The following is an 18,671-nucleotide window of genomic DNA, read 5'->3' as shown; positions in this document are numbered from 1 at the left end:
CAGTAGGGTGTGTGCTAAATAAATGAAAAACTGGGTGTCTGTGTGGCTTCTGCTGGGAATAGAGCTTGCCAGCCCATCAGCAGGAGATGAAAGCAGGGTAGAGCACACACAATAGGAGACAAACGCACAGAAGTGGAGTCGGGTGACAGAAGTCTTCGGACTTGATCTGTGTTCATTTCCTAGAAGATCAGATTGTTTCAGGAACAGTGGACTTAATCGGGTTCTGTGACTAAACTTTTTGTGAAGCAATAAGGTTTATTTGTATTTTGCCATGGTGACAGCAGTGTGGCCATGTGGAGAAACAGGCAGACGGAATTGAGTGATTCAGTGACCCAGTAACAACTCAAGTTGGAGTCTAGATCATCTGTCCTTACCTTTGCTCTCTCTACTCTCTTTTGCCTACTTGTGGACCCAAGTGTGTACTTAAGATTGAGAAAATTTGCTGTTAGGCATGCTGTGTGTGTGTGTGTGTGTGTGTGTGTGTGTGTGTGTGTGTGATTCAAAGTAAAAAATAAACTTTGGGAAAATGAAAGAATTGAAGGCTGCCATCGTTCTGGTAATAGCTACTTTACCGTTCAGGAAAAATGCTTTTCTACTACTGGAAATGTGCTTTTTCTCTCTCACCATTAAATTTCTGATGATTGTGGTCCTCTGATAGGCAGGTCCCCTGCCCACCTTCTCCTGTTTACCGTGGTGGTGCCCCTCCTTCTCTTCCTTCTTTTCCCGGTGCCCAAGTCAGGGTAGCCCAACACTTAGCTGTGTGCACCTGCTCTTTGCCGGGCATGTGGCAGAGCTTTGGGCACGGGAGACAAATGTCTGGTCCTTGCCCATAAAGACTCCAAAGTCTAGGAGTGTAGGCTTGCCACCCCCAGAGGGAAATGGCACAGCAAACAGAGCGGGAGAATCTCAAGCCCATGTTCTTTGCTCTGCGGTTCTTACCTAGCCTGTACCCTAGGCTCATCTGGGCTCATGGATGGGTACGAAAGGTGAACAGAAGCTTGTTTAATTGCACATTTTTAGGAATGATGATTTAAATTTTTTTTTAACGTTTATTTATTTTTGGGACAGAGAGAGACAGAGCATGAACGGGGGAGGGGCAGAGAGAGAGGGAGACACAGAATCGGAAGCTGGCTCCAGGCTCTGAGCCATCAGCCCAGAGCCCGATGCGGGGCTCGAACTCACGGACCACGAGATCGTGACCTGAGCTGAAGTCGGACGCTTAACCGACTAAGCCACCCAGGCGCCCCAGGAATGATGATTTAAATAGCAGTGCTGCCCATGATTAAGAGCCTGGGCACTGAAATTAGAATAGACAGAACTGGAATGCTGATGTTGCCATGAAGCGCTGTGTGACCTTGCAGAATGCACCTTACGCTCTCTGAGCATCAAGTTTTATATATGTCCAAACAAGCAAATAATACCTACTTTGTCGTGCTGTTGAATGACAAAGTGACTGGCACACAGTAGGCACTTAATAAATGGTAGCTGCTGTTATTTTCTAGTTATGTTTGTGGCCGAGTTCGTTAATGTCTGTGAAGGGTAGGACTGCAGTACTGGGGGGAGGGGATAGCACGGACAGGTGACACAGGAGCCACGGATGGCTGCCCAGGAATCACGGTGGGTGTGAGGAGGTGGGGGACCCTGACAACATCTTTGCTTTGGCAGCAGCTGAGTTTTCTCCTATGGGAAGGAAATGGCATGTTCAGCCAGCCAGACAACCAAGCTGCTACCATCAGAGAGCCTTTGAAACAGAGCTTTGCAAATGTGTTCCATGCAGCCTGAAGTAATGAGATTCATGCTTCTTCAGTGGTAATCCTCTACTAGACAGCATTTTAAATCTTTTCCTATTTGGTGCATAGAACCGAGGCCCAGGATATCCATATTTCCAAGTGTCATTTTTAATTTAATGCATGATTGAATGTATTACCACTGGCACAGCTAAATGGTTAAACTAGAATCCATCAATTTGTCCTGAACTGTTGACATGCAGGGTAATGCTACGGTTAAACTAAATTTAAATATAAGAATGAGAGGCAGCTTGGTTTCCTGGCAATCCTAGGGCTTTGTCAGTGAGGCCTGGCTGCAGCGGAAGAAGGACATTTTAAAATGTGAGGTACATTTCTCCCCTCCCCTCCGTATGGCTTGGAAAATTGCTGATTCTTTTGCATGTCTGGTTATTTTCCCCGAGTGGCAAAGCAGACCAGGTGCCCAGATTCTGTCAGGAGGGCATTGTGCAAATGTAAAAGCAAATCACTGTTAATAGGAAACGCCTGGTTTGCAAATCATAACATCTCAGAACTAGAACAGATTTGGGAGACCCCCGAATGTCAGAATCAGGGAGATGGGCCAGAGTTTCAGCCTAGCTCAGAGAGGCTGGGAAGCCTGCCCAAGGACATCTGAGATGAGACCCAGGCCCTCCAACTCAGAGAGAACGTTCTCTCCCTGGCATTTCTTTATACTTGATGCAAAGATGTGGCCGAGTGTCCTCTGTTGCTCACTTCTGTGAGAACTTGGGCAAGGGAGTGAACCTCTCTGAGCTCAGTTTGCTTGTCTGTATAGTGGAGATAATATCACCAGCTACCTCATATGATTGTCGAGAAGACTAAATGAATTCTAGGTGTGAAATGGTTCAATCAGTGAGTGACTGGCACTTGATAAGAGCTCAATAAATATAAACTATTCTGTTCTGTTGTACTAATAAAAATAGCTTTTATTATTGACTCAACATTTTCTCTAATTGTTTTTCCAGGATTGGGGACTCCCTAGCCACCAAGGGTAGCCCGTATTTCTGTAGCCTGGGTTCTCCGATGTTCTCTTTGAAATATTTAAGATAGCCTGTGCTATCTTTTCTTTTTTTAATTTTTAATGTTTATTTAATTTTGAAAGAGAGAGAGAGAGACAGAGACAGATTGTGAGTGGGAGAGGGGCAGAGAAAGAGAGGGAGACACAGAATTGGAAGCAGGCTCCAGGCTCTGAGCTGGCAGCCCAGAGCCCGACCTGGGGCTCAAACTCACAAACCGCAAGATCATGATCTGAGCCGAAGTTGGACATTTAATCGACTGAGCCACCCAGGCGCCCCGGCCTGTGCCATCTTTAATTAGTCTCTTAGGGCTGTCCTAAGAAATTACAGCAAAGTTGGTGGGTTAAAACAACAGACATTTATTCACTGATAGTTCTGGAAGCTAGGAGTCCATAGTAATGGGGACAGCTGAGCTGTGCTCCCTCTGAAGCCTCCTTCCTTGCCTCTTCCATTTTCTGGTGGTTCCAAAATTCCTTGGTTTGCTCCCACATCACTCCAAACCCTCTTTCCATCTTCTCATGGCCTTCTGTTCTCCATGTGACTGTCCTGTGTATATCTCTTATAAAGACATTTGTCATTGGATTTAGGACCTACCTGGATAACCCAGGACTTATTTCCTCTGTGATTTTATTGTGACATGCTCAGCTTAATTATGTCTGCACAAACCCTTTTCCCCAAATAAGGTCATATTCACGCTCACAATTCTAGAACACGGACATACCCTTTTGGGGGCCACCATTCAACTGGTTGGGGTGATATCTGGGCACTGGAAATGGAACAAAGCTGGAAGAGATTCAACCCATAGACTTGACTTTGATTGAACTTTGTACTAACCCATCATAGTCTCTGGTACTTAAAGGGGTGGAAAATGGTAGAAAGAGAGAGATGATGTGATTGGAAAAACTTCACTTGACTGATCAAAATGAAACATGTATTGTGACTGGTAAATAAGTTGGGCCCTCATTCATTCATTTATTCATTCAGCAAGCATGAATTGATGACATACCTAGTCCCCAGCTTTATTGTGTGCCATATGCCAGAGACAGAGAGTTGAAAAAAGACATTGTTTCTGTCCTTGTGGAGCCATTAGTCTGGAGAGGAATAGACATAAAATTTTAAAATTATAAAACAATATAATGAGTCCAAAGCTTGAGCTGTTTTCAAAGTATTATACGTTTAGAGAGGGGTGGGGGCGGGTACAGAAAAGAGAAGCGTTGAGTGGTTATGTCCTTTCAGGCTTCCTGAGTGACAGTGAGTCAAATCTCAATGAAGGAATCAAGTTGAACACAAAAGTTTCATGAGCAGCCAACTGCATGAGCAAAGGCACAGGGGCAAGTCAACAAATATAGGGACCTAGAGTCAATACAGGCTCCTTGCAGTACAGAGAGGGAGACAGGGAAAGTTCACGGAGTCCCCAGAAGTAAGGAGGGCAGATTATGAAGAGCCTTGCTCTGCTAATTATAGAGCATGATGCTTATCCTATAGGATATCGTTGAGGGTTCTTGACTATTATAAGCAATGTAGAGTCAGATTTACTTTGTACAGGACGCTCTTGACTATTGCAAAAGAGACTGAATGGAGGGGGCAAGAATGGGGGCAGGAGATCAGACAAGGGGGATTTTGTAGAAACTCAGTCAAAAGATAATGAAGACCTGAATTTATCTACTAAATACTGTGAGGAAAAAGTATATTTAAAAATTGCCTTCCATATCTCCAGCCTGGGTGACAGGAATAATGGTGGTGGCACTGAGTGGATGAGGGGTAGAGAGAAGAGCAGATTTTGACAGGAAGATCCTGATTTCTGCTGGGGATGTCCACATATAGGACATTCAGGTTGAAGGAGCCAGGTGAAAACAAACATGAGTTGGAAACATGAATTTGGGGCTTGGGGAGAGAACTAAGGTGGTGATAATAGCTTTGTGAGTTACTAACATCTATATTCCTTTCTTAGAACTGCTGTAACAAAGAACCATAACCTGGGTGACTTAAAACAACTGAAATTTATTCTTTCATGGTTCTGGAGGCTAGGACCCCCAAATCATCAGGATTGGTTCCTACCAAAAGCTCTAGAGAGAACTTGTTCCATGCTTCTATGCTAGCTTCTGGTGTTTACCTACAATCTGTGGTGTCCCCTGACTTGTAGAATCATCCCTTCAATCTCCCTCTCATGGCCTTCTCCTCTACATCTGTATCTGTTTCTTATCCTTCTGTTATAAGGACACCAGTCATATAGTATTTAAGCCTCTCCCACCCCAACTCCCTATGATCTCATCTTAACTAATCACCTCTGCAAAGATGCTATTTCCAAATAAGCTCACACAATGGGAGTAGATTAAATCATTTGAAGATAAGAGCAAGTTGAGGACAAAACACCTACTTTTGTCATTGAAGTATAAAATATTATGTTAGTTTCAGGTATACAGCATATTGTTTTGACCTCTGTAGATGCTGCAAAATGATCAGACCAGTAAGTCTAGTTACCGTCTGTCACCATACAAAGTCAATACAATATTATTGACTACTTTCTCTACTGAATACATTACATTCCCATGACGTCTTCATTTTATACCTGGAAATTTCTACTTCTTGATCCCCTTCACCCATTTCACACTTTACCTCCCACAACCTTTCTCCCTTCTGACAACCACAATCTGTTTCCTGTACATCTGGGTTTTATTTTGTTTTGCTTGTTTTGTTTTTTTAGGTCACGAGCATAAGGAAAAACGTGGTATGTGTCTTTCTGTCTGACTTATTTCAACTAGCATGGTACCCACAAGATCCATCCATATTGTCACAAATGGCAAGATTGCATTCTTTTTTATGGCTGAGTAGAATTCCATTGCATGTGAGTGTGTGTGTGTGTGTGTGTGTGTGTGTGTGTGTGTGTGTGTGTATTGCATCTTTTTATCCATTCATCTACTGATAGACACAGGTTGTGTCCATATTTTGGCTATTGCAAATAATGTAGCAGTGAACGTGAGGGTGCATATATCTTGTCCAATAAGTGTTTTCATTTCCTTGGGGTAGATACCCAGAAGTGGAATAGCTGGATTATATGGCAGTTCTATTTTTAACTTGTTGAGAAATCTCCATACTGTTTTTCCCAGTGGCTGCACCAATTTACATTCCCACCAACAGTGACAACTGTTGAGTATGGAATATCTTTCAACTTATTTGTATTGTGTTCAATTTCTTTCATCAATATCTTGCTAGTTTTCAGGGTACAGGTTTTTACCTTCTTGGCTAAATTTATTCCTAAGTATTTTATTCTTTTTGATGCAAATGTAGATGGAATTGTTTTCTTAATTTCTCTTTCTGATAATTCATTATTAGCATATAGAAATGAAACATATTTGTGTATATTAATTTTGTATCCTGAAACTTTACTGAATTCACTTATTCTAACAGTTTTGTGTGTGTGTGTAGAGTCTTTAGGGTTTTTTATATATAGTATCATACCATCCGCAAATAGTGAAAAGTTTTATCTCTTCCTTTCTAATTTGGATGGCTTTTATTTTTTTGTCTTGCTTAATTTCTGTAGCTAGGACTTCTAATAGTATACTGAATAAAAGTGGGGAGAGTGGGCATCGTTTTCTTATCTGATCTTAGAGAAAAAACTTTTAGCTTTTCACCATTGAGTATGATATTAGCAATGTGTTATATATGGCCTTTATTATGTTGAGGTACATTCCTTCTCTATCCACTTTGTTAAGGGTTTTTTTTTTTAATGTTTTTATTTATTTTTGAGACAGAGAGAGACAGACCATGAGCAGGGGAGGGGCAGAGAGAGAGAGGGAGACACAGAATCCGAAGCAGGCTCCAGGCTCTGAGCTGTCAGCACAGAGCCCAACGCAGGGCTCGAACCCACAGACCATGAGACCATGACCTGAGCCGAAGTCAGACGCTTAACCGACTGAGCCACCCAGGCGCCCCAAGGGTTTTTTTTTTAAATCAAAAATTGATGTTGATTTTTGGCAAATGCTTTTTTTTCATGCATTGAGATAATTATATGACTTTTGTCTTTTATTTATTAATGTGGTATATCATGTTGATTGATTTGTGGACATTGAACCATCATTGCATCCCTGGAATGAATCCCACTTAATCCTGGTGTATGATCTTTTTAAAGTACTGTTGAATTAAGTTTGCTAATATTTGGTTGAGGATTTTTACATCTATGTTAATCAAGGACATTAACCTGTAATTTTCTTTTTCTGTAATATCTGTGTTTAGTTCTGGTGTTGGGTTAATTCTATCCTTGTAAAATCAGGTTAGAAGCAAGATCTCCCATCAGTTTTTGTTTTTTTGTTTTTTTGTTTGTTTGTTTGTTTTGTTTTGTTTTGTTTTTTGTTTTTGCAAGAGTTTGAGAAGAATAGGTATTAAATCTTTTTTGAATATTTGGTAGAATTCACCAGTGAAGCCATCTGGTCCTTGACTTTTATTTGTTGGGAGTTTTTGATGACTGATTCAATCTCCTTACTAGTAACTGGTCCATTCAGATTTTTTACATTGTCTCCCTTAATCCATGGTTTTGCTGTCTACAGTTTTAGTTCCTGCAGTCAACCACATTCCAGAAGCAGATGATCCTCTCTCTGATGTCAAAAGGTCAGTAGTAGCTTAATGCTATGTCACGATGCCTGTGTCTTTCACCTCACTTCATCTCATCACATGGTCATTTTGTTTTCTCACATCATTACAAAAAGAAGAGTGAGTACAGTAAATAAGGTATTTTCAGACAGAGATCACATTCACATAACTTTTATAATGGTATGTTGTTATAATTGTCCTATTTTATTATTATTGTTGTTAATCTCTTATCATGCCTAATTTATCAGTTAAACTTTATCATAGGTTTGTATGTATAGGAAAAAAAATAGTACAGATAGGGTTTGGTACTACCTGTGGTTTTAGACATCCACTGGGGGTCTTGGAACATATATTCCTGTTGTGCGGGCAGAGGAGCCTGTGAATGACAGAAATAGAGTCAGAGGACTGAACTGGGAGAAGGTGTACAGTAAGAGTCAAAATGGAGAGTTCTGGAGGAGGAGGATGTGAGTGGGTATTGACAAGCTTATTAGTGAACGGGGCTGTCCTTTGGAACTGTTAACTGAGGGGAAAGGAAGTGAGCCAACAAGTAAAGGACTGATTGGCCAAGCTAAGGACCTTCTTCAGGTGAGGATCATGAGATGGTGGACACACTGTCCAATCTTCATTCTTCCTGACTGTTACCCTTTGTGCTTAGAAGCGGAGAAGGTAGAACATGGCACCTATGCAAGGATGAGGGTTTGGCGGGGAAGTAGGCAAGAGGCGCTGGGTGAAGAAGAACTGAGTGAGAGAGAGAAGAGCTCAGGTGACCAACCATAGAGTTGAGACCAGTAGAGAGGAAGTGAGACTCGGAGGCACTGATAGACTGGGGAGAGAAAGGCAGCAGTTGATTAGATTATGCAAGGTAGCACACAGTGCCTAAATATGGGTGCTAAATAGCTATTAACAGTAACTTTAGTTTTCTCATTTCAACCAAGGTAACAGCATTTCACAAGTTCTCCATCAACCCCATGTTGATGAAAGCGAAACATGTAAGCTGAGTGAAGGTGTTGTGGGTCAAGAATTGTGGCTAAACGGAAATTTAGTGGGATAGGAAAATACATGAGTCCACAGGATTATTGATGGCTCATAAAACCTCTCTTGACCTTATCCAAAGTCACACTGATAATCAGCGGTGGAGCAGGGGCTAGAACCAGGGCAACATTGATGTCAGTCGCTTTGACTCCCATATATAATCCATTACCAAAACCTGATGACTCTCACTTCTCAGTGCACCTTGTCACCCATCTTGTCTTTTCCTTTCTACCACCTCTACCTTACCTCACAACCTCATCATCTTGTGCTAGACTTGAGTGGGAAATGTCTAGGTGCTGTCCACAGCTCAGTCCCCTTTGTCCCTGATTTGGTTTCATAAGCCATAGAATCAAGGAGTTTCCAGACAATAATATGGGACTTCCAATGGGTCAGAATGTCTCTATAGACTCTATACCTTTCCCCTGTTGAAAATGCTTTGCGACTCCGCATTTTCTACAAGGCCTTTGCTATCTGACCCTCCTCACTTTATTCTCCTACAAATTGTTCTTTATGACTGGACTGGCCAAGTGGTTCCTTACCAGCTTGAAATCGCTCTCATTGCCCTCTGCACACCAGAATTCTCTACTGGTCTCCAGTTCTACTTATTCTACACATTTTCAAGTCCCAACTTATGTTCTGTGTCCTTCGTGAATTCTTCTTGTGTGATTTCAGCCTTCCACTGGCTTTGTTTCTTCTGATGTCCTTTGGCTTCTATTAACTGTACTGTTCATGAGGCATATTTCAAAGATCTGTCTTATTTATTTATTTATTTATTTATTTATTTATTTATTTATTTATTTATTTATTTTGCATTTCTTTTACGTTCTGCCAGATTGAAACATTCTTGGGGAAGCAGCTTGGTGTGGTGGATGGTTCTGGAGAGTGAGAGAGATAACCTGTGCTATAAATCCAGTTTTGTTAAGTTGGTAAGTTGGTAACTGTGATTTTGAGGTAACCATAGAGCATTTATTGTTGTTTCTGTGTATCGTAGGACTTAAACTCATCTCTCCTGCCTTCATCACAAGCTTTCTGAGATCAGATGAGGTAGTGCGTGGGAATGTGCTGCCCTGGTAAAGTCCCTTCACTTGTTAGGACTGAATAAGTGACTGGAACTTCATACAGAAATTCCCCTTTTGGTAATTATCAAGTAAGTGAGAGCCGGGGGTGGGAGGCCATTATTTCTGAGGTGTTTCTGATAACACAATAGTTGGCCAAGTGAAGTTAAGCCCAGAATACATCCACAAGGATGGTCTGTTTTAAAGTTTTAAAAGAAAATGGACTCAAATGTGTTTATTACTAATTTTCTTTCACGTGTTTGCCTGGTACCAGCTACTACAAACAAAGTAACCTCCGCTTACATATCTTACATAAAGAAAGGAAGCTTCATGTTTTCATGAAAATGAACCAAACGTTTTTCATCGAACCTCCTTCAGGACTCTCCTACGAGAAAGTCCCCTCTTTGCATGGCGCAAGACATGGTGCTAAATCCTCTCGTTTTTGCACTGTTTGAACCTGTATCTTCATTTCTTTTGAAGCCCAGACTCGATGGGTGGAGGCAAAAGAAAGGTGGGCTCCATCCACGGCAGCGACATCAGATACAGCCGGCTGGCCGGCCTTGCCAGCCTCGCTCAGCCTGCTGTAGGCAGTGTTCCACAGCAGGGGAGGTGGCTGGCCAGCTCCTGGCGTGACATCATCAGCTGTGCAGCTGTGGGCCTGGCACATCATGGCGTGAGCTTGGTGGTAGACCGCCAGCCATTGAATTAGAACAGCTGCTGATTGGGATGGAGAGCCCAGCAGATGGGTCAGTTAAGCCTGCTGCTTGTGGTCATAGCGTCATTTTTATCACTGTCTTGTTGATGCAGATTTAAGTACTCAAGTGATTCCTTCCTTCCTTCCTTCCTTCCTTCCTTCCTTCCTTCCTTCCTGACCCCTGGCCTTGAAGATGACAACCACATTTTGTAAGACCTCAACACTTTTCTTTTTACAGTCACTTTCCCCAGGCCCGTGCTTTCTTTCCACTCTTCTCCAGAAAGGGAGGGAACCATTGACGTCATCAGTTCTGCGACTGATTATGCCATGATTAGAATCCAGGAAACTTAGGAAGCTGATTTTTCTTGCTGTCCTTCTTCTATGATGCCAGAACTTGGAGTCTTCGGGATCTTAGAGGGAACTTCAAAGCTGATGTAACTAATAACACTGTGAGTTTGGCTGGTGAGGGAAATGGATACCAGACAAGTCAACATGAGGATGATGGAGTATGGGGCCTCCTGACGCGTGGTGCCAGGGTCACCAGGATGTCCATTCCTGGCCACCATATATCAAGGACTCCTGAAGTTTGACCAGCAGAGGATCGTTCTTTTAACCTAAACCTGTTCTTTTATCAAAGAGCAAGGGCACCTGGTGGGGGGTGACCAGTTCATCTGCTTTCAGGCATGTCTACCTAAATGTGCATGAGTTTATCCGATCACTTCCTGAGATTAGATTTTGTTGGAAGGATGAAAGAGGGAAAACGATAGCATGAGACATCTGAGTGGTGTGAGGAATGAGGAGAAGGGACATCGATAAGAGAGGGTAAAGAGAAGGAGGCTAAGTTCATATGCATTGCTAGGCTTGGCACTGTGAATGAACAGAATGATGGAAAATCAGGACATTTTGATGGAAAATGATCATCAGAATACTGCTCTCCTGGAGAGAGATAGGAAGCCATCCAGCCAACACAGCAGTGTATTGATCGGGTTCCAGGGATCCTTTCTTATACAATTTCCTTCTGAGTGTAAGACACAGTCTGATACTTTTCAATATATTTTCCTTTTCCCTACTATCCCTGCACTGCCCAACCAAGCATTCCCTAGATCATTGCTGGACACTTAGCCTCCTTCCTCAGCTCTCCTGATGCCACATGAAAGTCAAGCAAGACTTTTCCAGAAAGTCATGCCATGCAGGTTAATTAGTGGAAAATACAATGTTGCAGCTCTTTTTAAAATAGCAGGTACAAACTGTTCTAGAGCCCTTAGGGTGTAAATATCATGTCTCCATTATTTCCTCAAATTAAATTAAAACTAGCCTGTGGAAAAAAAAGATCAACTTAAAATTGCATTATTTCAGTCTTGGTTAAAACTAGAAGACATAGAAATAAAGTTGTAAGAATAAGAAATAAGGTTGTGATGGCTTTGATGGGGTCAAAACTTGAAATGGAATGAACTTTATTGATAAAACTGGTTCAAGAATTCAAAGTGCAGGGCTAAGCAATTCCATTTCTCAGCAAGATAAGAAAGATTGAATCAAGCAATGCTTATATTTGGCGGTTCTTAAAATACAATGGACCAATGACCCTCAGTCAAGGGAAGAAATCTTGTCTTTTAGTTTAAATTTTCACATGCTCTGACTCTTGTAGATATAAAGATGGTTCTTCCTAAATTTTGATGAATGAAGGGCATAGACTCCGTTAGGTGAGATCTGGCTTTTCCTTCAGAGATTATTTATTTTTGGATCATTATCATCCAAGGTTGAAACCTAAAATCATCACCCTGCATAAACTTCAAAGTTGAAAGATAATTGTTAAAGGAAACTTGGTTTGTTCCTTTAAACTTATAAACTCTGTCATAGGAAATTTCACTTAATCAGTAGTAACTAAACTTCTCTGGTTTTACCGGCCACAATAATATAAACTACGTAAGTTCTCTTGCTGGTCAGAAAAACATTTCAGGGGCTCCTGGGTGTCTCAGTTAGTTGGGCGTCCGACTTTGGCTCAGGTCATGATCTCACGGTTGGTGAGTTCGAGCCCCACATCGGGCTCTGTGCTGACAGCTCACAGCCTGGAGCCTGCCTTGGATGTTGTGTCTCCCTATCTCTCTGTTCCTACTCCACTTGCACTCTGTCTTCCTCTCTCTCAAAAATAAATAAAGATTAAAAAAAAAAAAGGAAGACATTTCAGAATCGACCTCCTTGAATCCAGAATTTCCTCCTTGAGAGGCAACTGTATAAGTAAAATAATATCTTGTTTATGTCCACAATCATAAATGCTCATTATTGGGGCGCCTGGGTGGCGCAGTCGGTTGAGCGTCCGACTTCAGCCAGGTCACGATCTCGCGGTCCCTGAGTTCGAGCCCCGCGTCAGGCTCTGGGCTGATGGCTCGGAGCCTGGAGCCTGTTTCCGATTCTGTGTCTCCCTCTCTCTCTGCCCCTCCCCCGTTCATGCTCTGTCTCTCTCTGTCCCAAAAATAAATAAACGTTGAAAAAAAAAATTAAAAAAAAAATAAAAATAAAAATAAATGCTCATTATTTCACAGGTAGCCTGTCACCCCAAGACAGGTAGGAAGTCTAGACTTTCTTGGCGGTACTCCTCTCTCCTGGATGATAGGAGGATATAGGAGAGTTTACATGGTTTAAGATGAGGACTGTCAAACTTTCCTCTTAAGCTTACATGAGAGTACTGTATTTATAGAACGCATTCTACCAATCAGAACCCAAGACACTGATACCTGGTTTTATGACTGCCATCGAGCAGACGTGGGTGACTAAGGAGATGCATATACTTCCTGTTAAATCAGACGCAACAGCCTCACTGAAACCCAGTGAGTTTAATATTTGCGGATAGGTCAATTGTCTGTCTACATCCAACTGGAACTCTGATTGATTTTACCCAGAATACAGCAGGAAGTCAAGGTTACATGATGAATATAGGGCATTTGCTATAATCAGCTAACATCTTTAGGACTATCATGTTTTAGACCTTTTAGCATAAGTATAGCCTAGTAAATAGTGTGTATGTGTGCTGGTGTGGAATGAATTCCTTCGAGGACTCTTGTGGTCCTCGGGACTCAATGTCATTTATTTTTTTTTATTTAAAAAAAAATTTTTTTTTCAGTGTTTCATTTATTTTTGGGACAGAGAGAGACAGAGCATGAACGGGCGAGGGGCAGAGAGAGAGGGAGACACAGAATCGGAAACAGGCTCCAGGTTCTGAGCCATCAGCCCAGAGCCTGACGCGGGACCGCGAGATTGTGACCTGGCTGAAGTCGGACGCTTAACCGACTGCGCCACCCAGGCGCCCCAGGCTCAATGTCATTTATACAGTGTGGTGTGCATCCTGAATTCTTGACCAATACCCATCAGGCTTACTAAACCCAAAAGTGATCATTGCTGGAAGCTGATATCTTAATTTCCCTGATGAATCCAGTTCAGCAAAACATATCAAGATAGCCTTTGCTTACCCTGAGCTGCTGAAGATACACTAAATTGGAGAAGTATGCATTTGACAAACATTGAAGTTGAGTTTTTGACTCACCACCTTCACCCGAGGCTTCTTATTGAAACATGTCAAGGTCAGTGACCTGAACCAGCCCACCAAATTCTGTTAACATTTTTTGGATCCCATGGTCTAGGACTAGGGGTTTGTGCTATATCTTTTCACACAAAGTGCTTCCCTATTTGAAGAAACCTCGTAAATCATCCCCCCCTTTAATGAAATGCTATCGATTTATTCATTTATTCATTCAGTTCTTTATTTAAGAAATAATGCCTACACTATTCTTGGCTGTTAGTACAGAGTTGGTTGACATATATTTTTTAAGCTCTAGGGATACAGGATGAGAAAAATAGGCATGTTTTACAGTCTCACGGAACTCACAGTCTAGCAGGAAGGACAGACATTAAGCACATAATGGCAGCTAATTAAGTGCATGATTACTGGTAGGTAAAATGCCCTAAGGAAGAACCGGGGTGCTCTGGGAACGTCTAGCAGGGAGACTGGAGTCAGGGAAAGTTTCCTTGAGGAAGTTTAACCTGAAATAGGATGGAACCCTCTGTATATCAGTATGTAGCCTGGATGCTGGTTTTACTGGGTGTAAAAGCAGACGTGCCTGGAACCCTGACTCTTGTTACTATGCCCTCGTGGCCTCATAGTCGGCCATGACACTGTTTCGCTTGGCATTTCGGGAGCCAGTCATTCCAAGGGACATACGTGAAACCATGAGGCTAGAAGGAAATCTTACAGGCTTTCTTCAACTTTGAATCATGACCATTATGGATTTTTTTTTACCCCCAAGTATCCTGAGTTTCCGAACAGGTCAATGAATTAACGAGGAACCTTCCTTTCTGCCCTAAGGCAATTCAGGTTTCTGCTCCTATAGCCGTCTGAGGGGGGATATGAAACAAGAATGGGTTTTATTAACAACAGCTTCTGCTCAACAGCTCCCTCTGCAAACACAGTCCACACATCCTTCCTGTGCCAGCCAGGGATCCCTGGGGTCTCCTCCATCTACTTCTGAGTGCCTACCAGGGTTCTTTTCTGATGATCTTGGAGTGATCCCCTCGCTTTGCTTGCTGGGTGGTCTCTTAACTGTTAGAAGGTGGAGGAAGGTCAGTAATGTATCTCCCAGACTGAGAGGGCACTTTGATACTGAAAAACAAAACAAGCTACTCCATGCCATGTACATGGTTTTATTCAGGTTAACTTATTGACAGAGATGGGCAGACAGACGATCCAGACTGTACTACACAGCTATTCTCTGCCCAGTCTGGACCTTAATCCCCAGCTTTTATGGAGTGAGGGGCATGGTTGGTGGGGCCACAGGATAGTTATCTAAAGTGGCACCATCTATATGCTAGAGGGGAGAACACGATGGTGGACCAGAGATGGAGTCAGTATTGTCAGCACTCCTACATTTAACCGTGTTGATGCTTTTGCTAGGTAGAGTACTAGGTGGTGCCTCAATATTTTGATGTCAACTTGGGTCTATGTTTTCCTGTTTTGTTGAAATACAGCAACCATGTGCTTTGGGCTCCTGACAGCCCCCATGCTTGTAGTATTCATTCCTTTGAGTCAGGTTCCAATGTACCCCAATCAACCCGCCACACCTCCAGAAATCGGATGACTCTCCTGGAAGAGAAAGAACAAAGAAGGAGAGTAAATGATGCCACCTGGTGCTGCCCACGGTGGGTCCCTTTCCCACCATTGTGCTCCTAACGTGTACTTCATGAGTGGCAACGTGAATTCTTTAGCTTGGAGAAAGGGGCTCAACCCAAGTGAGGGAACATCATGTCTCTGAATTCAACGCAGACAATTTGGGGGAGGAGGGGCCCAGTCTATTACACACAAGTTTAAAATTTCCAAAGCTCTGTGTGGGAGCTGCTGTTATAAATCCTGCTATCTGTTAATGGGATTTGAGCCTGAAACGCCCACATGCTGCTTTGAAATTTTCCTCCATCTGTTCATTTCTGCAAAGCTTATTTATTTATTTAGGACAAGAGAAGTGGCCTACTAATGCCGCCAGCAGAACAATTGGGATTGTAGATCTGAGGAGAAAATAAGCTGTTTGCTGAGGGTTTTTTGACATGTATCTTCTTATGCCCACTCCTCTGGTGTCTCTGGGCGAGAAGGTTCTGGTAGAAGTGGAGTAGATGATTGGTAGACGTCACCGTTGGTGCCTTGTCTGTCCTCAACATGGCAATTCCTGGAGATTAGCTGTGTGGTGTCAACATGGTCACCAGGAAGTGTGGTCAATGGGTTTTAGATCACAACACTGCGTGGATTGAGAAGTTATGGGTGAGAGCTGTCCAAGCGGCCTTGGAAAAGAAGATCAAAGAAATACCTGAGAGCCTCATTTGTGAACTGACCCAACTTAGACCTGGTGCGGGAAGGACTTTGTTCTTTAATTTGCCTTTGGGAAATTTCACCATCAGTGTTGGCTTTTCTTTTAAATTCAACTCCTGGAGTTTTTCTCTCCTCTCTTTTTTAGTTATGACTGCACCTAGGGGGCTTCCCTTCCCTTTCATGCCAGGTGGGATTTTGGCCCTGATTTCCACTCACAGGCTTTTTGGCCCACCTCTCAAGCTATTGCAGACAAAATGAGGCCAAAACTTCCATGATCTTGGCCGTTTCTCTCAGTTGTCTGCTCCTCTTGGCCGTGACACTTCTATAGACCCAGTGTTCTTTTCAGAAACAAGTGGATAACTAAGTCTTGTACCTATTTCATAATTATAACAAACTTCTTGAACGTGTTTTTCCTTTAGCAGATGTTTACTGAGTGCCCAATATGAACCAGGCAGCTTGGGGATACAGAAGCAAAAATATGGACAAGGCTTCCCTCAAATTTCTCATTTCTCATATGAACACTTATTTTTACCCACACTTCTTATCACTGTTTCCTCTTTTCTGTAATTCTCCCTGGTCCCAGCCTTCAGCTCAGCTCAGACTTTGATCCTTTGCTGAAATCAGAGAAACACAAGGTCAATATTCTCCTCACTTTCCCCATAACACAGATATTCCATCTGGGACTTGGGAGAGCAAGTAGGGCTACCCCCTATCGAGAAAAGGTATCCTTTATTCTGGGATCATTCACGGTCCACATCAGGGTTGTGTCAGCCTTACAGTTTTTCCATTGCTTCAGGTGTTTTCCTTTTCACTAACAGTTTTGACTTAGACTGGTTATGAAACAGAACTGGGTACTGTCTACATGGGCACACATTTATAATGAAGTGTCATTACAGATACCTATACTTTGGTACACCTCTTTTGGATTTGTTTGACAATGAATCTGGGAAACTCAAGACAGGATGTAGAAACAATGATTTATGCATTTAGTTTGGATTATGTAGCTGGATTACAGTATAAACGATGGCACAGAATGGTGTGGTCTGCAATGCAAGTCACATGTGTGATTCAAAAATTTCTAGTAATGACATTTACAGAAGTACAGGGGCACCTGGGTAGCTCAGTTGGTTAATCATCTGACTTTGGCTCAGGTCATGATCCCACGGTTTGTGGGTTCAAGCCCCACATTGGGCTCCATGCTGGCAGCTCAGAGCCTTGAGCCTGCTTCGGATTCTGTGTCTCCCTCTCTCTCTCTCTTTCTGCTCCTCCGCTCATGCTCTCTCTCCCTCTCTCTCAAAAATGATTAAACATTAAAAAAAATTTAAAAAAACGAAGTACAAACAAGTGTGTACAATTAGTTTTGAAGGTATATTAAATTTACCTCTAAAATATTATCATTTCCACCTGTAATCAATATAAAAATTATCGAGATATTTACTTTTTTTCCCCAATACTAAATCTTTGAAATCCAGTGTGCATTTCATACTTACCACATATTTCATTCTGGACCAACCCCATTTCAAGCACCCCATCACCGCATGTGGTTAGTGGCTTCTGACTTTGCACAGAGCATTGTTCTTGGTTTCTTCTTTGGCTTCCCGGATTTAAATAATGTCATTTTAAAATTAAAAGTCTTTCAATGCTGTTTAGCCCAAATCCTCCCCCCCCCCCCGTTTTTTTTTCTTTTTTTACAGATAAGAGATTGAGTCTGGGAGAGATAAGGTGAGTTGCCAGAGGGTATACAGTGAGCTAGAGACTAAGTGGGCTCTGAGCCCATGTCTCCTGCTCCCCCCACCGGGGCTCTTTCCAGACTACGCTCCATCCCTGGGGTGCGGTGACTCATGAAACTCGTCTAGACGAAGAATAGGCCAAACTTTGCAAATGCTGCATTCTGTGCTCTGCCTCTGCCTTGAGATTAAATCAGTCTCACATCCTTTTGTTGACTGCCTCCTACATGCTAGGCACTGGGAATGCAGATACACGCGTGGACAAATTCAGTGTGAGGGGGACAGACAGCTGGGCCATGAGCTGCAGCGTTATGAAACAGTGTGTTAAACGGTTCGCCATTAAGGGATGACCACCAAGGAGAGCACTGGTGAAGACACGTTCTGTAAGATGGCATGAGTGCAGAGGAGAGTCTGACAGAAGGGACAAGTGCCACTGACATCTAGGCTGGAATTGAGACCTCTGTTCATTCGTGCAGGTTGTGCTATTGTGTCCTGCTGTATTAGGCAGCGGGAACTAGGGTAACAATCCAGACGCACAGTTTGCATATCTAGTGGGAGAGACATGCCAACATCACTGTGTTAAAATGAATAAATAAATTACAAAATGCAAAAAGAGGATGAGAAACAACACGGTGATCCAGAGAATGGTGGAGGGGTAAAGCTTTCTGTCGTTGGGACAGAGAATACCCCTGAGAATAAAGATTAGTGTTTTAACCATAAGAGGAATATTCCAGATTATGTAATGGCTCAGGGACTTTTTTTTTTATTCATTCACATAAAATCCAAATGATTTAATCGGCAGGTGACTCTTCCCTGCAGTGATTCAGGGACCCTGGCCCCTTCCATCTTGTGGCTCCTCAGTTTTCAACACACCTGTCAGAGGTCACCGTGCTCCTCTGCAGTGTGGTGTCCTCAGAGGGGGTGGTAAGCC

The 18,671-nt window shown here is 42.6% G+C and overlaps 1 long non-coding RNA gene across 1 annotated transcript; it reads left to right on the top strand.

The window, feature by feature from the left end:
- The first annotated feature begins 7,187 nt into the window (after window positions 1-7,187).
- Window positions 7,188-11,573, top strand: LOC123386445. The gene is made up of 2 exons (XR_006600312.1): window positions 7,188-7,405; window positions 9,411-11,573. It is a non-coding gene; the product is annotated as an uncharacterized LOC123386445 (long non-coding RNA).
- The last annotated feature ends 7,098 nt before the right edge of the window (window positions 11,574-18,671 follow it).

Source organism: Felis catus, chromosome B4, assembly GCF_018350175.1.
Source record: "Felis catus isolate Fca126 chromosome B4, F.catus_Fca126_mat1.0, whole genome shotgun sequence".
Classification (NCBI taxonomy): Eukaryota; Metazoa; Chordata; class Mammalia; order Carnivora; family Felidae; genus Felis; species Felis catus.
The sequence above is the reverse complement of the archived record's forward strand: the minus strand, read 5'-3'. Positions and strand labels throughout refer to the sequence as shown.